General features: G+C 42.1%; 1 long non-coding RNA gene across 1 annotated transcript in view; it reads right to left on the reverse strand.

The window, feature by feature from the left end:
• LOC125484019 overlaps positions 1-22109 on the reverse strand; it is a 38760-nt gene that overhangs the window by 7253 nt on the left and 9398 nt on the right. Inside the window, exon 2 of the long non-coding RNA XR_007262886.1 lies at positions 19839-19914. This is a non-coding gene — a long non-coding RNA (uncharacterized LOC125484019). The remainder of the gene's footprint in view (positions 1-19838; positions 19915-22109) is intronic.

Here is a 22109-nt window from a genome sequence, read left to right on the forward strand (position 1 = left end):
TTTTTTAATGTTAGCCCATGGCTTACTACTGTGTTGAAAGTCACCTCCAAGATGTCATACCAGCAATGTGTAACCTACCTTGTGTTGCAATAAACAGGGCACTTACAACTTTGTTGGCTTCTCGGGAGCTATTTCCAGGAAAGTGCAACTCAGGAATTCTAAAATATAAACATGCAAAGAAACTGCAGAGAGGACATTGACTGTGATATCACACCACAAAAACCACCAGCTTACTGGGACCTTGCAATCTAAGTAAAAGATTTATTTTGTGAACTGAATAGGGCTGAAAATTGACTATTGCCACATTTGTCGACAATGCCATAAAGTCTCTTGTGCAAACAACATTCATTTTAGATTGTTGCTAAACACAGAAACCATTCTCTGAAGCATGACGAGAGAGAAAAAAAATCACCAACAAATCAAGGTAGTAATGTTTAAAGGCATGTACTTAAACATTCCCAGCAAATGAATACCAAGGAGCATAAATCTTCTCTTGTGTTCACAGACTTTCAACACAAATGCGACAGCTGATGACACTGCTGCTACAGGAAGGTATACACACATATGTCCCCTCATTATAAGAAGTCACAGTGTCCTCATGCAATCTCGCACTTGCCTTTGATCAGTCCATGCAAGATTGAATTTAGCCCCTTCCTATTGCCTATGTATGATTGCTAAATTCTACAATGATTGGGGTTGGGAGAAAAGTCGTACCCAATAGAAGCTTTCTCATTAAAACCACTAATCTGTTCCACTACATTCTTGGAAGAGAATGATCCAACATTAGAGCATGCCTCAATAGGAGCAGTAATGAGACTGACAGAAACACCTTAAGTAATTGGCTTGGTATATGGTATTGAATGTCCTGAACAAAAGATATCAATCTCTATTCCCTATCGAATCTTTGTTCCAGAAATGAATTCATTTAGTCATGCACTTGAAGGACTGTGGTCCCTGCGGGGAAAATGGAAGACTGGGACACAAAGGCAGGGCCATCTGATGTACACAGAGAAAGCTGCCTGTGTCATTCCAAGAAGTTAATTACTGCTAACAAAAGTAGCAGACTATGACTTGTTGATCATTACCATAATCACATTACTGCGCTGTTCTGTTATTCCCGACAGTAGAAGTCCACGACTGCTTTATTCTTTACTTGTGTGACATATTCTGCCACCTGTATTGCAAATATAAATCATGTGAGTCTTATTCTTTGGTTCTGTCATACATCTGTTGTATGTGGTATAGATGTTCACATTGTGGAATCCCAACTGCAACGTAATAAATTAACACTTAGAGGGATTAAAGGAAATTAGTGCCAGAAATGGTTTTTCATACAAAACTATGAAATATAGATACTGCTAAATCAATCACGAATTAAAAATTAATCTTGTTATGTTTGTGCTTGTCAATTTTTTTTCTTTCCTGACTGTTATTCATCACTAGATTTGATTAAAACGAACTTTAAGCAGAAGTGTTTTTTTTTAAAAGCTGTAATGCACTGAAGATGCTATTCTTCTGCTCATCGCTGACTCAGAGAGTCCGGATAAAATAGATCTTTCAAAATCAAAGAACTATCATTCGATTCAGTTCAGCATCAGGAGCTTTATCTACAAACTGAGAGGAAAAAGAATGTCGAGAAGGAAGAAGGGTTTCTCGAGATGGGTCAAATAGATCTTGTGGTTTCTCCAGGAAACATTGCAAACCACTGCCTTGTGGTCAGGAAAGCCACATCGTATATAAGTCTCTGAACATTCTAGTCTCTGCTTAGTCAGTTGCATAACATAAAGTGTTGTATCATCAAGATGACTCCTAGCTCATACTCAAAAAGAGTGCCCTTATGTTGTTGTACCCGAGATTAATGAATAATCTGCACACTTTTTGCAGCAACAGTTAGATTAAAAAAAAAGTTTTAAATTCTCACTCCCCATTTCTATATGAAGAATATGGGGGATTTACCTCCAAAGTGAGGCACCATAAGACTCATATTTATTTCTTGTAGAGGAAACTTTAATTTCAGGTGGATAACCATTTATAGACCTTCATTTACTGGGCAGCTGAATATCTACCTAACATACTTGTTGGAAGTTCTACTTTCTGCTTTTTCAGTAGAAGTAATAACATTTGAATAAGGAGCGGGTATAGGCCATTTGGCCCTTCTGGATCAGTTCTGCCATTCAAAAGGAATCACATTGTATCTGATTGGAACAAAAACAAAGTTGCTGGAAAAGCTCAGCAGGTCTGGCAGCATTGGTGAAGGGAAAAACAGAGTTAACGTTTCGGGTCCAGTGACCCTTCCCCGTGTATCTGATTGGATTGTAACCTCAAATTCACGTTCCATTTTCCCCAATAAACATCCACCCCCTTGCTTAACCTGAATCATAAGATGAGCAACATTGTAAAAAAAAAGTACATTTCAGATGGATGAGGACCCTCAGCCCATCTAGCAAACCTATCCAGAATATTGAATTTATGAAAGAAAGAACTTAGAAAGAAAAGGTCATTGATGATCACCAGATGTACTTTTCAGCCAATGAACCTCTCTCAATGCATGGTCTCCGTTATAATGGAGAAGAATATTGTGCACAGCACGTTCCCTCAAACATCAAAGTGATAATGACCACACAATCTGGGAATAACTCTGCTGTTCTTCTTCAGTATAGTGCACAGGATCTTCTTTGTTCATCTGAGAGGCAGACAGCACCTCCATTTGACCTCTCATCTGAATCATGGCACCTCCAACCTAGCAGCACTCTCACAGTACTGTACTGGAGGGTCAACATATTTTTTGCGGTTTTTTTTTTGCAATATTTTTTACAATAATTGGTAGCAACAAAACATTGATGCTTGGCCTGGATTTCACAGTTCGCCTAAGTACTTAATTGCATCCAACCTATTGTTGAGAAAACTTATTGAAACGCTGTGGTAGCTCAGATCATCAACACAACAATTAACCCCAAATTCTTTTCTTTAAGTTGGCATTTTAATGGCTGTCCGAACGTCAAGATAAGGAAGTTTAATTAGCATTGGGTTTGAAATAAGCATAGCTTATAGCTTAACAAGATTAAGTGATAGCTCCCAAGACAGATATTAATTTATTATTTGTAAAAGAGTCCACCAATAAATTTGCTTGCAACAAAAGAACACAGATTTCTTTTTTACATGGATCGTTTTATTTTGTCCTAAAAAAGAAATGGATCCTATGTTAGCTCAAAAAGCTGAATCTCAGTTTGCAAAATGTTATTTCTCTCAATCTTGCTTTCTCTTAATCTTTCTAATTCAGATCATCTTTTGCTTCATTCTCCACCAACACAGATGTAACACCGAATGGTAGAACTAATCATTAAGATAATTCCAACAGATTTCCTTCCCTAAAGGATATTAGTGAACCGGATGGGTTTTCCTGACAATCGGCAACAGTTTCATGGTCATCATTAGACCCAGATTTGTTACTGAATTCAAATTCCTTCATCTACCATGGTAGGATTCGAAACCAGGTCCCGAGAACATTGTCAGAGTCTCTGGATAAATAATCTAGTAATAATAGCACTAGGCCATTGCCTCATGGAGAAGGGTCTAAAATCTAAATAAAAACCAATAGAACTGTGGATGCTGTAAATCAGGAACAAAAATAAAGTTGCTGGAAAATCCAGCAACTTTGTTTTTGGTCTAAAATCTAGGTGGGATAGTCAGCCCTGTGGTCAATGAGGGCCTTAATAGAGAAGCCAGGATTGGGAGGGAGCATGTGCAAGGGGCTGATCTATGGCATGCAGGAGGGATGATAACCATCACTGCAAAGGGGGGCCTTGAGGGAGACATCACCCTTCCCACTCCCGGCTCCAGAAAGGTCACCTGTCAAGCAATCCCTAGCCGCCGCTGAACACTTCCCACTAGCCTCAAAACTGAGGGCAGATGGGAAACAGCCCAATGGCGTCAACTGGGCCAAGGCCTGGGACTCAGCTGAGGGCCTGTAGAATTGCAGAGAGGTTGGAAGTGGGCATGAGGAAGGTAGAAAGGCGGCCCGAAGAATTGTACGTTCCCCCTGCCTGCCGGGGTCTGTAAAATAGCAGCCTAAGTGTGTCCTAAGCTGGGCTACAATTAAATCCGGAACAAACTGAACTCTCGCCTGTGTGCGAGTAGCACTAATAGAGAAATGGATCGCACCTAAATCCATGGTTGCTTTTGAGTGGCAGGCAATAAATATGCAACTCAATCCACTGATAAATGACAATTTGTGAAACAAGCCGAGATATGAATAAATCTTCGGGTCACAAAGCCATTTAGATGCCGCCAGTCCCTCAAACGGTTTGTCAACTAAATACACAAGTTACCTGCAAATTGGCCATCAAGTGTTCTCCTCCTCCTCCAAACTAGATGCTGTTTTGATCTGAAAAAATTGCTGTCAATTAACAGATGTTAGCCTGCTATGCACAGTGTAATATGCTTATCAACGCTTTCTCAGTCCTAATAATTACTTTGGAATGTTTCAGTGGGTCTGTAAGTTCATATCTCGAAATGATAAGGAATGCGATTGATTCTGAATGGTGGGGTGAATTACCTATACCATAAAGGAATTTACAAATGGCCAGGGACCCCACAGTTCAATAGCTGTACTTAGAATGAATCCATGGGCTGGAACGATAACTGAAACAGAAAAGTCTGCTCATGACACACACCAAACAACTAACTTTGAATCTGTACAATACAGCGCTGATTAGTCCAGTTGGACTTTGCTTCTATATCACAACAGACTTACGTTATAAGATCAGCAAACACTATTTTGTGCTTCAATATGAAAGTAATGCATTGTCATCGTACAAAATGGTGCTAACATGGGTTGCTTGTTGTCTGTCATAGGTTTATAATTTGAGGGGGTCGGGGGAAGAGAGCTGGAGATTTATTAACTTCTAAGCAAACTCTCCTGTTTCACAAGAAGAATATCACATTGCTGAGAAAACCATGGGTCAACAACCATGAATTACCTCCAAGTAGGAATACTCCATGACTGTACAGCTCAACCACTCCCTCCTTAACTACCAACACTATCATCAGAATGCTTCAAATCAGAGAAACCACAGTAAAGGGGCCCTGCCTTGTACTTACTCACACAGAATACACTGACATTCTTATCTTAAATATGGGTTACCACAGGAGTGTAAGCACAGAATACGAGAGGTTAGGTTCTGGTAGCAGACCAGACGGGTGCTTCAGCTAGGAGGCCAAAATTTGATCTACTGTTGCAGAGGACTGCTGCAGACGGAGGTGAAGGAAGGAAATAATGGCTGAGGACATAACGCAGATGTTTCATTGGATCAAAAAACATACAACCTCAAACAGAAAGTGATCCCAACAAACGTAAATGTAAAAACCGAAGGAACTGCAGATGCTGTAAATCAGCAATAAAAACAGACATTGCTGGAAAAGCTCAGCAGGTCTGGCAGCACCTGTGAAGGAAAAAAATAGAGTTAACGTTTCGGGTCCGGTGACCCTTCCTCAGAACTCTGAGCGCAAACATAAATGTAAAGTTGCATTAGAAAAAGAGAGATGACTGGTGTTGGTTTAACCTGAGGGTCACCACTCCTCAGGTGAGGGAGAGTCCTTCATTGTAACCTCAGCCAGTTACCTCAGAGTTGAACCCATGCCGTTGGTGTTACGCTGCATCGCAAACCAGCCATCCAGCCAACTGAGCTAACTGACCCCCTTTCACTCAGCAACAACTTAAACAGAGAGAACACGAGAGAAACTCAGCTGGTCTGGCAGCAAGTGCGGAGACAGGATCAGAGTTAACACTGCAAATCCAGTCACACCGCACTTGAAACATTAACTCTGTTTCTCTCTCCACTGATGCTACCAGACCTGCTGAGTTTCTCCAGTAATGTCTGTGCTTGTTTCAGATTTCCAGCATCCACAGTATTTTGCTTTCAACGACTTCATACGGCACTATGAAATTAAAAAAAACAGGTTTCACGGAAATGTTATAAAACAAAATTAGACACCCAGTCAGGTAAGGCAATGTTGAGTCACTGGGTCAAAATCCTGGAATTCTCTCCCTCAGGGTATTGTGGGTCAACCTACAGCACATGGACTGCAGGGCTCAAGAAGGCAGCTCACCCCCACCATCTCAAGGGCAGCTAGGGACGGCCAATAAATGCTGGGCCCAGCCAGCAATGCCCATATCACATGAATGACTAGTTTTTGAAATGTCAGCTGATGAATGGCTTGGTCAAGGAGGTAGGTTGCGAGGAACACAAACAGAAGTTGCTAGAAAAGCTCAGCAGATCTGGCAGCATCTGTGAAGCAAAGATCAGAGTTAACATTTCGGGTCCGGTGACCCTTCCTTCACAGATGCTGCCAGATCTGCTGAGCTTTTCCAGCAACTTCTGTTTGTGTTCCTGATTTGCAGCATCCACAGTTCTTTGCGAGGTTTAGTGTAAGAAACTGCAGTCTGGATTTGGAGAAGTTTATGGAGGGGGTCAATGTCCAGGCAGCAGAAGGCAGATTCACCAATGCTGAACATAATTACAATCGGGAGAGTATCAGTTCTCAGTGGTTCACAGAATCCAAGCATTGCTAAGGCGCAAGAGGAGGCCATTCAGCCCATCCTGCCCGCACTGACTCTTCAAACAAGCGTCATTACCGAGTGCCAACCTCCTGCTTTCTTCCCTTACCCTTGCCCCACACAATTTCAATCCAACAGGCCCGGCAGCGAGAGATGAAACTCTGACGTTGATGGGTCCAGCACGGGTAACGCTGAGTGATGACGGAGGAGAACTGCCCCAGCGGCAAAAGTTGGCACCTGAGGATTGGCAACTTGCACGTTGATTGGGCCTGGTGCATATGGCGGTAAGGCAGTGGAGGAGGGACGGTGAGACAAACGTCATCAAGCTGGTTCAGGACCAATGAACTCTCTTTAAGTGATATCTTTCTATTTTTTCCCTTGTTCTTAATTTATTCAAAATGGCGCCGGGTTGTGGCAACAGTGGAAAAGCTTTTCACTGTAGTTTGCTGTTTTTCTCACTGTAAAATACATACAACAATAAAACCATTCATTCATTCATTGGCCCTCTTGAATGCCTCAATCGAATCTGCCTCCACCACATTTCCAGGCAGTACGTTCCAGACTCTAAATACTCGCTGTGTGAAAAAGATTTTCCTTACCTCACCCTTGCTTCGTTTCTACATTAAGTTAAATTTATGCCCCTCTCGTTTTTGTTCCTTTTATGTGTGGGAACAGCTTTTCCCTACCTACTATGATAACTCTACATTTCCGCTTGCCCTCCCATAACGATTTATTCCCTTGCATAGAGTCATGGAGATGTACAGCATGCAAACAGACCCTTTGGTCCAACCCGTCTATGCCAACCAGATATCCTGAATTAATCTAGTCCCATTTGCCAGCATTTGGACCATATCCTTCTCAACCCTTCCTATTCATGTACTCATCCAGATGCCTTTTAAATGTTGTAATTGTACCAGCCTCCACCACTTCCTCTGGTAGCTCATTCCATGCACACACCACCCTCTGTGTGAAAACATTGTCCCTTAGGTCCATTTTAAATCTTTCCCCTATCACCTTAAACCTATGCCCTCTAGTTTTGGATTCCCCCACCCCGGGGAAATGACCTCGGCCGTTCATCCCATCCAGGCTCCTCATGATTAATAAACCTTTATAAAGTCACCCCTCGGCCTCCGACACTCCAGGGAAAATAGCCCTAGCCTATTCAGCCTCTCCCTATAGCTCAAACCCTCCAACCCTGGCAACATCCTTGTAAATCTTCTCTGAACCCTTTCAAGTTTCATAAGATCCTTCCTATAGCAAGGGGACTAGAATTGCATGCAGTATGCCAAAATTGACCTAACCAATATTCTGTACAGCTGCATGATGACCTCCCAACCCCTATACTCAATGCACTGACCAATAAAGGCAAACATACCAAACGTCTTCTTCACTATCCTATCTACCTGCAACTCCACTCTCGAGGAAATATGAACCGTACTCCAAGATCTCTTTGTTCAGCAACAACCCCCAGGACATAACCATTAAGTGTATAAGTCCTGCCCTGATTTGCCTTTCCAAAATGCAGCACCTCACATTTACGTAAATTAAACTCCATCAGCGACCCCTTGGCCCATTGGCCCATCTGATAGAGATCCCGTTGTACTCTAAGGTAACGTTCTTTGCTGTCCACTACAATTTTGGTGTCATCTACAAACTTACTAACCATGCCTCCTAGGTTTACATCCAAATCATTTATATAACTGACAGAAAGCAATGGCGATCCTTGTGATACACCGCTCGTCACAGGCCCCCAGTCTGAAAAGCAACTCTCCACCACCACCTTCCACCTTCAATCTAGTTCTGTATCCAACTGGCTAGTTCTCCCTGTATTCCATGTGATCTAATCTTGCTGACCAGTGTCCCATGAGGAACCTTGTCGAACGCCTTATGAAGTCCATTTCAGTCACATCCACCGTTCTGCCCTGTGTGTAGAGAATTTATTTACCTCTGCCACAAAAGGTCTGCCTCCAAAACCTTTTAAGAAAGAGAAGTTCAAAGACTGGTGCCCTCTGAGGGAAAATCCTCATCTTGAACCAAAAATAAAAGGTTCCCATTTGAAACTGTGAAGCCTACACTCTCACACAAGAGGAAACATCTCCTTCTCTTCTCCAAATCCATTCTGTCAAGCCCCCTCAGGATCTTTAAAGGATTCTATCAGGTTACCTCTTACTCTATCTATCTATTGGAGTTTACTTGCCCAGTCAGCCGAACATGACCTATTAAGAGAAACCATCATTTTTCTCATTCATGGAATGTTGGTTGCACTAGCTGGCCCAGCATTTATTGAAACACAAAACGTTGGTTTGCAGGTGCAGCAGGTAATTAAGAAGGCAGATAGAACATTGTCCTTCATTGTTAGAGGGATGGAGTTTAAAAATAGGGAGGTTATGCTGCAGCTGTATAGGGTGCTGGTGAGGCCACACCTACAGTACTGTATCCAGTTTTGGTCTCCTTACGTGAGAAAGGATGTACAGGCACTGGGGCGGGTGCAGAGGAGGTTCACTAGGTTAATTCCAGAATTGAGAGGGTTGGCTTACGAGGAGAGATTGAGTAGACTGGGTCTATACTCTTTGGAATTTAGGACAATGAGGGGGATTCTATAGAAACATGTAAAATTATTAACAGAATAGCTAAGATGGAAGCAGGGAGGCTGTTTCCACTGGCGGGTGAAACTAGAACCAGGGGTCAAAGCCTCAGAATAAGGGGGGAGCAGATTTGGAACTGAATTGAGGAGGAACTTCTTCACCCAAAGGGTTGTGAATCTGTGGAATTCCCTGCTCAGTGAAGCAATTGAGGTGAAATAACAGTGACAGCCCTTGACATTGAGGCACATTTGACCAAATATAGCTTCACAAAGCCCCAGAAAAACTGGGGTTGAGTGGAATCGAGGGGAAAATTCTCCATTCATTGGAGTCATACCTGCCACAAAGAAAGATGGTCATGGTTGTTGGAGGTCAGTAATCTCAGTTCCAGATCATCTCTGCAGGAGTTCCTCAGGGTAGTGTCCTAGGCCCAACCATCATTAGCTGTTTCATCAATGGCCTTCCATCATTAGGTCGAAAGTAGGGATGTTCGCTGATGATTACACAAAGTTCTGTACCATTCACAACTCCTCAGAAACTGAAACAGTCCATACCCAAATGCAGTATGACCTGCACAATAGCTAGGCTTGAGCTGACAAGTAGCATTTGACACTTAAACCACAAGTTCTAGGCAATAAACACCTCTAACAAGAGAGAATCTAACTACTGTCCCTGATATTCAATATTATTTCCATCACTGAATATCCCATTGTCAATATCCTGGAATTACCATTGACCAGAAACTGAACTGGACTAGCTAGGTAAATGTGTGGCTCCAAGAGTAGATCAGAAGCTAGGAATACTGTGGCAAGTCAGGATTCGATGATATCTATGATAACTCACCTGCTGACTCCCAAAACCTGTCCACCATCTCCAAGCCACAAGTCAGGAGTGTGAAGGATTACATTCTTTCTTGCCTGGATGAGTGCAGCTCCAACGATACTCAAGAAGCTTGAAACGATCAAGGACAAAGCAGTCTGTTTGATTGGTACCACATCAATAAGCATCCCTCTCTCATCAATGCTCAATAGCAGCAGGGTACCATGTACAAGTTGCGCTGAAAGAATTCACTAAGGTTCTTTAGACAACACCTTCCAAACCCACCAGCACTACCGTCTATAAGGACAAGGACAGCAGATATATGGGACGACCACCATCTGCAAGTTCCCCTCCAAGCCACTCACCATCCTGACTTGGAAATACATCGCCATTCTTTCACTGTTGCTGGGTCAAATCCTGGAATTCCCTGCCTAACGGCATTGTGTGTCGACCTACAGCACATAGACTGCTGCAGTTCAAGAAGGCAGCTCATCACCAACCTCTTGAGCTAGTAGGGATGGGCAATAAGACCATAAGAACATAGGAAATAGAAGTAGTAGTAGGCCATCTGGCCCATCGAGCCTGCTGTACCATTCAATAAGATCATGGCTGATCTTTATGTGGACTCAGCTCCACTTACAGCCTACTCACCATAACCCTTAATTCCTTTACTGTTCAAAATTCTATCTATCTTTGCCTTAAAAACATTCAATCAGAATTTGGACCAAAGGCCGCATTGAGGTCAAGAGCGGGGTGGCCCTGGCAGAACCCAAACTGAGCATCAGTGCACAGATGCTGCTTTGTCACATTGTTGATGACCTCTACCATCAGTTTACTGATGATCGAGAATAGATTGATGGGGCTGTAATTGGCCAAGTTGGATTTGTCCTGCTTTTTGTGTGCAGAACAAACTTGAGCAACTTTCACATTGTCGGGTAGATGCCAGAGTTGTACTGGAAGAGCTCAACTAGGAGAGCAGCAAGTTCTGGAGCACACACCTGCAGTAATATTACCAGAATACTCTCAGGCCTGTAGATTTTGCAGTATCCAGTGCCTCCAACCATTTCTTATCATCGTAGAAATCCTACAATGTGGAAACAGGCCATTCGGCCCAACAAGTCCACACCACCCCTGCGAAGTGCATTTCACCCTGACCCATTCCCCCACCCCTGCATTTCCCTTGTCTAACCCATCTAACCTAAACATCCCTGGGCACTATAGGGCAATTTAACATGGCCAATCCACCTAGCCTGCACATCTTTGGACTGTGGGAGGAAACTGGAGCACCCAGAGGAAAACCACACAGACACGGGGAGACATGTGCAAACTCCACACAGGCAGTCGCCCAAGGGTGGAATCGAACCCGGGTCCCTGGCGCTGTGAGGCAGCAGTGCTAACCACTGAGCCACCATGCCACTTAGGTGCAAGCTTGGAGGGCCGAAGGACCTGTTCCTGTGCTGTAATTTTCTTTTCTTTGCTGTATCATGTGGATGGACTGAACATGGTTGAAGACTGGCATCTGTGATACTGGGGGCCTCTGGAGGAAGCCAAGATGGATCATTCGCTAAGCACTTCTGGCTGAAAATTGTTGCAAATGCTGTATCCTCCAGGAATTGTTTAGTAAGCCATCTTTAATCTGCTTCCAATGCATTTAAATCCTCTCTTTAATAATATTGTACACATTGTTGCAGATGTGGTCTCAAATGAGTGGCTAATGAGGGTAACCACAAGATGACATAAAGGCAACGTGTTAACCCATGAGGCTATAAGCTAATGGCAATTATATACAGCTTTTGCAATCAGAGAATCATTACAACACAGAAGGAAGCCATTCAGCTTGTTGTATCTGCAGTAGCTCCTCCAAATGAGTGACATAGAGACATACAGCACGCAAACAGACCCTTCAGGTCCAAGTCATTCACGCCAACCAGGCATCCCAATCTGACCTAGCCCCATTTGCCAGCCTTTGGCCCATATCCCTCTCAACCCTTCCTATTCATACACCCATCCATACTTCAGATCATTCCCCACCCTCCGTCCTCGTAACCTTTTCAGATAACAATTCTGCTGTCTTGAAAGCCTGGATTGAACCTGCCTCCAGCACACACTCGGGTCACGCAGCGCACATCTTAACCATTCACCGGGTGGAAAGGTTTCTCCTCCTGTCACTGTTGCTTCTTTAACTTTATAATCAACTTTATAATCTGTGCTCTCTCATAGTTGACTCTTCCACCAGGAGGAATAGTTTCTTCTTCTCGACTGTTTTGATTAGGTCTATCAGATCTCCTGTCACCTTTCCTTCCCCGTCTGGGAACCTTTTCTTTTCTTAAAGTCCATCTACAAACGCTGCAAAGGAGAATGTTCTGAGGCTGAGTAATCTCAGATTAATATCCTTGGCTTGTTAACAAAGGTTCATAGCAGATAAGGGAGATCCAGGTAGTTTTTTAGGGCACAAGATATGGTTGAAGGATATGAGAATTAAATAAACATTTGGAGGTATCTGATCCTTGAAATTATCAAGGCAATATTGAACGGCCAAGCAAGATTTTAAGGCACATTACTCAAGAATAAAATATAAGGGCCTTTGGTCCTGAACGTCAGCAGGGAAGTTCAGTGAAGTTTCACTAGGATGAGCCCCAGTGTGGAGGGATTATCTTACGAGTAAAGGCTAAATAGATTGTGTCTCTACTCACTGGAGTTTAGAAGAATGAGAGGTGGTCTCATCGAAGCATATAGGATTCTTAAGGGGCTTGACAGGGTAAATACTGAAAGGATGTTTCCCCTCACAGAAGAGTCTAGGACCAGAGGGCATAGTCTCAGAATAAAGAGATGCCAATTTAAGGCCGAGATGAGGAGGAATTTCTTCTCTCAGATTGTTGTGAATCTTTGGAAATCTTTGCCACAGAGAGCTGTGGGGGGTGGAGTCCTTGTGTATATTTAAGGCTGAGATAGATTCTTGATCAGTCGGGGAATCAAGGATTATAGGGAAAAGGCAGGGAAGTGGACATGAGGAATGTTGGATGAGCCATGATTCTATTGAACGATGGTGTAGGCTCAAGGGGCTGAATGGCCTACTTCTGTTCCCATTTCTTATAGCCTGTATAATGGGAATGGGGAATGCTGAAGAAAATAAGAATTGGCACAGAACTTTTATCTCTTTACTATTTCATCATGAGGGTGTCACTGGTAAGGCCAACATTTCTTACCAATGCTTAATTCTCCCTGAATGGAGTGACTCTCCAGGCCATTTTCAAAGACAGTAAAAAGTTGAACACCTAGCTCTGGGTAGGGCGACATGTACATCAGCTCAGATAAAGATAATAGATTTCCTTTTCTGACGGACATTAGGAAACCAGTGTGTAGTGACTTGAAAGAGGGCCAGGTGGATCTTATTGACTAAGAGGTTTGGGGTTGTTAGCCTGGGCCAATCAGGAAGACCTGGCTGACCGATATAAACAGGAGATTCAGAGAGTCCCCTCATTCTAGGGACTGGTTCGGAGCTGGCTTGTCAGAGCTCATGTAAATAAAGGATGACTTGGTTCTGTGATACCTGTCTCCTTGGAGTCATTTCACAGTGTATTCTCTATTTGAAAATCAGTGACAATTATCATCATCATGGGGTCTACCTTTGTATTCCAGGTTTATTAATTGTGTTTAAAGTCCAATAATTGGCATGATGGGATTTGAATCCATGTCCCCAGAGAACCATAATAAAATCAAAATACGTCAGATGCTGGGAATCTGAAACAACGTAGCTAATGCTGGAGAAAGACCAGAGAAATTAACCTGGGCCCCTGGTGTATTAATCCAACAACATTACCACTCTATCAGCTTCACACATTTGTTGTAGCTTTCAATGTTCTAAGGGATGTCGATACACTGAGTTCTAACAAGCTGCTAAAAGCAACTGCTACCCGAGGGCACAGATGTAAATTCAGAAGCAACAAGGTAACTGTTTAAGATTGGCTTACGTCGGGAATTAAGTGGTAAAATTGCGGGATGTGAATAGTGCCAGTAACTTCAAGAGAGCTGGATAACATATTGGGCGAAAGGTTCTGTCTGAAGGGCACACGGTTAAGCATAGTTTGAGATTTTATTATGTTTTGAAGTTGGATCTGATTGGTGCCAAAGCCAGGACAGTCCCATGCATTTTTGCATTCCTGTAATACTCTCTCTCACACACACACACAATAACCTGGCAAAAAAAAACAAAAGGAGGAAGTAGAATTTAGTTTTCTTTGTAAAATGCTGATTTTGCAAAGTTGTAGCACTCATGACATATAGAAGAGGCTCAGCACACTGCTAAAATCTTGCCTGATCCCTGCCCCCTGCCCCATTTTGATGGCTGCCACAGACAATTTCCTACAAATTAGGCATTAGTTAAATAACCCCTGAGAATACGAAGGTGCAATAATAACATTTTCCCTTTCAGATTTTCCTCCATGGCTCTAAAGGAATTCTTGTCCAGCAGCACTTTTTAGAGAGGCCAAGGAGAAAGATCTTAACTCACAATAGGATTCGGCAACACTAAAGCTGCAAAAAAAAACATGTCAAAAGAGAAAACAAAGTCAATCAGGAAGCAATGAAGCTGGGTAACACCCAGCTTGGATTTTAAAAGCCTAAAGATTGCGGAGGAAGGAAAGACTGAGGGAGGTAGAATTCCACAAATTTGAGTTCTTGGCCGGGAACACAAAGTGAGCAGAGAAAAATTAACCTATTCATGAAATAATAATATAATAATCAAACTGTCAGAATTCAGAACTGAACCGGTAGGATATATATTCCTTAAATGGAATGTGACACAGAAAACATTTGCCTCTACGATTATAAAAGCATTATTAGGAAGGTGAATTAATATTGTGGTTGCAATCCCAAGGTCTTTTCATCTGCCTTTTTTTGTGTCGTTTAAGCACAGAATCTTTGATATTGAAGGTCAGTGGATGCAGAATGTTAAACAGAGAATAACACAATGGGCACACAGACTCTGAAACGACACTGTGCAAATATTAACATGTAAAAGCTTTTTAGAAGACAGGATGTCCTGCTCATTTCCACTGCCCAAACTGACGAGTCAGCAAAAATAGGAACAGAAGTAGGCTACTCAGCCCATCGGGTCTATCCCACCATTCTGCATCACAACCGATCATCTCCCAATGCTATTTTCTTGTTTTATCTCTATGTCCCTTATAATCATTAATCTCCAGAAACCCATCAATTTCTGTCTTTAATAAGCTCAATGATTGAGCTTTCATGGCCTTCATGGGACAGAGAATTCCAAAAGTTCACTCCCCTCTGAGTGAAAAAATTCATCCTCATCTCAGCATAAAATAGCCTGCCCCTTTATCTGAGATTTTATCCCCTGGTTCTAGGCTCACCAGTGAGGGGAGCACCTTATCTATATCCATCCTGTCACCTCCTCAAAAGAATTTTAAAAGTTTTATTGAGCTTTCCTCTTATTCTTTGAAACTCTGAGAGATTACAGGCTCAATTTCTTCAATCTCTCCTCACAATTCCACCTTCCCAGGGATTAGCCTGGTGAACCTTCTCTGTGTGTCATGTATATCCTTCCTTAGACAAGAAAACCAATACTATGCATAATACAACAGGTGAAGTTTCTGCAAGTTTCTATATATAACTGCAGTAAGATATCTTTGAAGAGTCATCTAGACTTGAAATGTTGGCTTGCTCTCTCTCCATGGATACTGCCTGACCTGCTGTGATCTCTAGCATTTTTTGATTTTATTACAGATTCCAGCATCTGCAGTAATTTGTTCCTAAGATATCTTTACTTCTGTACTCAAATCCCTTGGAAATGAATGCCAACATACCATTCGCTTTCTTCATTATTTGCTGCAGCAGTATACTAGCTTTTAGTGACCCATGGACAAGGAAAGCTAGATCCCTTTGAACATCCACATTTCTGAACATTTCACAGTTTAAGAAATATTCTGCCTCTGTTTATTTTCTCTCAATCTAAATAACTTCACATTATATTCTATCAGCCAGGTTCCAATCTAACACTTCGCCAGTCCAGTTCCTCTTGAGGTCTCCTTGCATCCTCCTCACAAACTTGAGTTCCCACCCAGTTTGGTGCCATCAGCAAATGTGGAAATAATACAATTCTGTCCTATTTTACATAAGATTCTTTTGTCTGTCATTACCGGGATGTTAGTACAAATGGAATCACTGACAAAAGAGGTGGCAGTCCCCAAGTTGTACAAAGAACAAAGAACAGCACAGGAACAGGCCCTTCAGCCCTCCAAACCTGCGCTGCCTCATTTTGTCCTTCCATCCTCAAACTGACTTCATTTACAGGATCTGTATCCCTCTATTCCTTTCCTATTCATGTATTCATCCAGGTGCTTCTTGAATGCTGCTAGTGTGTCTGCTTCCATCACCTCCTCTGGCAGCATGTTCCAGGAACTCACCACCCTTTGTGTGAAAAACTTGCCTCGTACGTCTCTTTAAAACTTCCCCCTCGCACCTTGAACCTGAGTCCCCTAGTAATTGACCTCTCCACCCTGGGAAAAAACCTCATACTTTCCACTCTATCCATGCCATCCACAATCTTATAAACTTCTATTAGGTCGCCCCTCAATCTCCTGCATTCCAGTCTATCCAACCTTTCTTCATAGCGAAAATCCCCCATACCCAGCAACATCCTGGTAAACCTTTTTTAGACCCTCTCCAAAGAGTGGTGTTCTGTTCTTGAGTCTGTTTCCATGTCGCTAGAGAAGGTTCAGAAGAGATTTAGCGGGATGTTGCTGGGTTTGGAAGGTTTGAGTAATAAAGAAAGGTTGGATAGGCTGGGACTTTTTTCACTCAAGCATAGAAGGTTGAGAGGTGACCTTATAGAGGTTTATAACATCATAAGGAGTATAGATAGGGTTAATGGTAGGTGTCTCTTCTTTAGGATAGGGGATTTCGAGACAAGATTGCATAATTTTAAGGGGAGAGGAGAGAGATTTAAAAATGACATGAGGGGTATTTTTTTTTACATAGAGGGTGGTTCATGCGTGGAATGAACTTTCAGAGGAAGTGGTGGATGTGGGCACAGTGACAGCATTTAAAAGACACTTAGATAAGTACATGAATAAGAAAGGTTTGGAAGGATATGGACCAGGAGCAGGAATGTGGGACTAGTGCAGTTTGGCTATTATGGTCAGCATGGAATGATTGGGCCGAAGGATCTGTTTTCATACTCTATGACTCTAGGTCGGATATTTAAAATTATGCCCCTGTAAAGGATCACATTTGTAAATCAGATGTTCACATGTTAGGGCGCGCCTGTCTGTATAACCTGACAAAACAATTCAAGTTTGTAAAGATATGACTTTCAGAAAAGAAGTGCAAATTAATTTGCCCTGAAATGTAATACCTTGTTATTTTCATACAGAAGGAAAAATTCTTTGAGTTACAGTGGATTTCTTCACATTGAAGCAACCAGTTCTCTGGTTTCCATATAGAAATGTCATGAATGCTTTCAAAAATGTTATATATTTTAGTTTTGTTACCTTACTCATTGATGAGAGCAACATTCCCTCAACTATCATTAATGCACTTGCTTTGTCTGTAATTTTGCCATTACAATGGAGAGCAATACATAAAAACAAACAAATCAATGGGAAGAATAGGCCATTCAGCCCCTTGAGCCTGAACCACTATTCAATAAGATCATGGCTGATCTGATTACCCCGTATAAACTTTCACCCCTCTGCTTAACAAGACTCCATTCACCTCTGTCTTTAAAATATTCAGAGACTCTGTTTCCATCACATTTTCAGGAAGATAACTGCAAAGACTCATGATCCTCTGGGAGAAGAAATTTCAACTCATCTCTTTCTTAAATGGGTGACACCTGATTTTTAAACAGTAACCCTTAGTTCTGGATTCTCCCATAAGAGGAACATCCTTTTCATGTCTCCCCTTATCAAGGCCTCTGAGGATCTTATACATTTCAAACAAGTCACCTCTTAATCTTCTAATCTCCAGCAGATTCAAGCCTAACCTGTCCAACCTTTCCTTTTAATACAATCCATCCATTCCAGGTATGAGTCTGGGAAATTCCCTTTGACTTGCCATCAATATGTTGTAATATTCAAATCGAATAACAGATAATTTCAATGGATCCATCTGTGCTTCACATTAGAAACGAAATTATTGCTCTGCCCTATTGCTAATTCTATACTTGGAAGCTGAATGCCAGAAGTGTTTGACACTAGTCTTTCATCCTTTTGTAAGTGGCCCGGTTTGATTACAGTTCTCAGTGACAGGATCTAAGTTGTTTCGTGTACGAGTGTACAATGAAAGAAAAAGAGCTATCTTCTGTTTATATATTGTGACTTCAGGACATCCTAAAGCAATTTGAAATAAAGTAGGTCTGAAGTGTAGTCAGCGCTGTAATGTAGGAAACATGACAGCCAATTTACATGTAGCAAGCTCCCACAGACAGAATATGGTAGTGGCCAGGTAGCCGGTTCTCTGTAATATTGGTTGAGATCAGTCTATCAGGGAGAACAACCAACTCTCCTCCATAAAAATACCTGCCCCATCCACCCAGGAGAGAAAACAGTTTCGTTTCTGGGCAGCATGGTGGCTGAGTGGTTAGCACTGCTGCCTCACAGCGCCAGGGAATTCTTAGAATCCCTACAGTGTGGAAACAGGCCCTTCAGCCCAACAAATCCACACCAACTCTCAGAGCATCCCACCTAGATCTATCTCCCTGTAACCCACCTAATCTACACATCCCTGAACACTACAGGCAATTTAGCACAGTCAACCCACCTAGCCTGCACATCTTTGGACTGTGGGAGGAAACTGGAGCACCTGGAGGAAACCCACGCAGACACAAGGAGAATGTGCAAACTGCACACACACAGTCCGAGGGTGGAATCGAACCCGGTTTCCTAGCGCTGTGAGGCAGCAGTGCTAACCACTGAGCCACCATGCCACCTTGGGTTTGATTCCAGTCTCTGGCTGTGTGGAGTTTGCACATGCTCCCTATGTCTGCATGGGTTCCCTCAGGCTGCTCCAGTTACCTCTCACAGTCCAAAGATGCGCATCTTAGCTGGGTTGGCGGTGCTAAATGACCCGTAGGAAATAACAGGCTTGGTGGATTAGCCATGGGAAATGCAGGGATAGGTTAGGGGGATGGGTCTGGGTGAGATGCTTTTTGGAGGGTCAGTGTCGATTTATGGGCTGAATAGCCTGCTTCCATGCTGCAGGGATTCTATAATTCTAGAGGCAGCGTTCCTGCAGTACTGCTCTAGAACATCAGCCTTGATGTTTGCTTGAACACACAATTTTCCAACTCAAGAGACGTGAGTGTTACTAACTGAGAGGTAGCTGACAATATTGGGAATGAATTTATAGCAATCCTGACTTCGGTAGGAAGAAAAGCATGATCTTGAATTCCAACTGAGGCTCATTTTTAGCATCAGGTATAATCTTAATGCACTGGAATACGTATTTATTTATACAGTGACAGAACAGCAACCACAGTTGCATACGACAAAAAACTGTGAATGCTGAAGATCTGAAACAAAAACAGAAATTGCTGGAGAAACTTAGCAGGTCTGGCAGCATCTGTGGAGAGAAAGCAGAGTCAACATTTCAAGTCCAGTGATCCCTGTTCAGTTTCAGTCTGTCTACTGACATATTTTCTTTTAATCAGTCTGCATTCACGTGTTATAACACATCTCCAAAGCCATAATGTCCTGAAGTAGGTCTTGAATGCAGACCTTCTGTCTCAGAGGTGAGGACACTACCATTGCACTGCAAGACTTATGTGTCTACTTATAATGTGCAGGCACAAGCTGGAATCCCCGGTTCGTGCCCACGCCTGCCACAATTAAACAGAAATGACATTTAATTAATAATACCTGACCGTGGGAGCGTTTGATGTCAATACTTCCTTTTGACAACATAATCCTTTCCCCAGCACCAATAACCTTCATCCTGATTGAAACAAAACAAGGAAAAGAAAAATATGTGTTTTAAATCTATTTCAGTTCTGCATTAATGCTGATAACATAACTCAAGTAAGATATACATCATTATAATTCAAGAGAGGAAAATTTATAACATCAATATCAATCTTTGGAAACATGTTACAACCAGTTCTTTGAAGCCACAATTTGCACATACCTGTAAATATTGCCTTTAATCATTCAGTTTCTCTTCTGCTTTGAATATAAATTCTTGAGATTGTTAAATGGTGGAGTTTTCAATTCCAAATATTGATTATTATCTTTCTCACCCTACACATCATCTGTTCTAGTAGGCCTGGACCAAAGGCATATTTGGAGAGATGTCAGTGACAAGAAAATAAAACCATCAGGCCAATTGAAACTAATCTGTCTACTCCCAGAACTTGTAAGTGCATCCCTGATTTTCAATATCTCTGCCCCTGGCAGTCCTGCCCTTCAGCTCGGCTCTGGAATTCCCTCTCCAAACCTCTCCACCTCTCTCTCCTCCTTTAAGACCTACCAAAAGACTAAGCTTTTGATCTGATCTAATATCTTACATGGCCCAGTGCCGAATTTTACTTGGTAACACAACTATAAAGCACGTTTTACTACATTTAAAAAAAAGTTGATATAATTACAAGTCGTTGTTGTGCAACTTCAAGGTGACATCATGCGTTTTTCCTCTCACTACATCAACAAAGCGTGTCTTCATTAGTGAGATCAATCCACGAACACCTCAACTCGCAAAATTCACGCTGCTGCCTCTTCACCTAACACTACACAGCTAAGTGGCCTGAAGCCTTCAAAATGCAGGAAAACTTTTTGAGTCTTATTTGGGTTTTATAAGTATGACGATGCAACATGCAGTTAAAAGAAAATCCACCCAAGACACTGTAACTAAGTTTACTTAAATATTTTAGTCCAGAGAATAATTAGTCTGTGAAAAATGATTTTGATTGAAACAAGATTTCCAATTAGTAGGAGCAAATTACTGCAGATGCTGCAATCTGTATTGAAAACAAGAAATGCTAGGAGATCACAACGGGTCAGACAGCATCCTTGGTGAGAGAGCAAGCTAACGTTTCGAGCCACTTATTTCGACACAGCGTAAGTGAGAACGTAGAGTGATTAATAAAATGGAATGAGGTTGCATGGTTCCTTAGAACCACCCTACATTTGCGGAAGTGGGAGACTGCAGGAGAAAGGAGGAGAGAGGAAGGTTGGGGAATTGGCATATTACTTTGCACATGAGTAAATCACAGCATCGAACATTTTCAAGTTAGTTAAAGCAATTTAGCGAAACACAGATTTCTTGTCAATGCAGGAAATGCACCCCTTAATCCTAGCTTCAGTGAAATAAACCTGACTGGACCAGTGTGACATTTCTGTCTTTTTCCCACACTCACTGTCTTTCTGTGGCATCTGAGCGAAGCATATAATTAGGGTTAAATTAGAAGCAATTTCATGTTATGAACTCACACCCACTTCAAACTGGTTTGAGACTACACAAACACTTTGGTTTGTTTAAAAAAAATACAACCTTCATCCTATCTGTCTAGTCTGGATTGAACATATTTGAAGGTATATTTAGCGACTCATTTTATGCAAAACGATGGCAAAACATGAAATTTGCATGTACTTTGCCCATGATTGTACTCTTGGGTGCAGTTTTGAGTAGAAATGCTAAAAAGGTCGGGGTTGGTGGCTCTTAGTGTTAGTGTGGTCGCAGCTTGAAAAAGGAAAGGACAATTAGACAGAAGATTCAGAGGTGGTGGATTAGGGTACAACTTAGCATCAAGCTGCAGGATGGCCTGTCCCTGAGCTGTAGACACGAGGATAAAGCACAAAGAAGCAATATCGGAAAAAGGCGAAATTATCCAATACCTTCAAAAGATAGTTTACAAAAGTTGCAAAAAAGACTCCAATATGCACACGTCATAAGTTTTAATATTGAAGAATGTTGACATCCAAGATTTAAAGTAGATCATGGTCTATAAGGTGATTTTCTGGATAAGAAAACCCCATTTTTCCAGCACCCCCAAAATTATACCTTTACATATAAGTCGACTCCCTTTTTCAACGTGTAGAGCTGCATGAACACAGCAGGCCAAGCAGCATCAGAGGAGCAGGAAGACTGACGTTTCGGGCCTAGACCCTTCTTCAGAAATGGCCATTTCTGAAGAA

This window comes from Rhincodon typus, chromosome 9, assembly GCF_021869965.1.
Source record: "Rhincodon typus isolate 14 chromosome 9, sRhiTyp1.1, whole genome shotgun sequence".
In the NCBI taxonomy this organism is placed as follows: Eukaryota; Metazoa; Chordata; class Chondrichthyes; order Orectolobiformes; family Rhincodontidae; genus Rhincodon; species Rhincodon typus.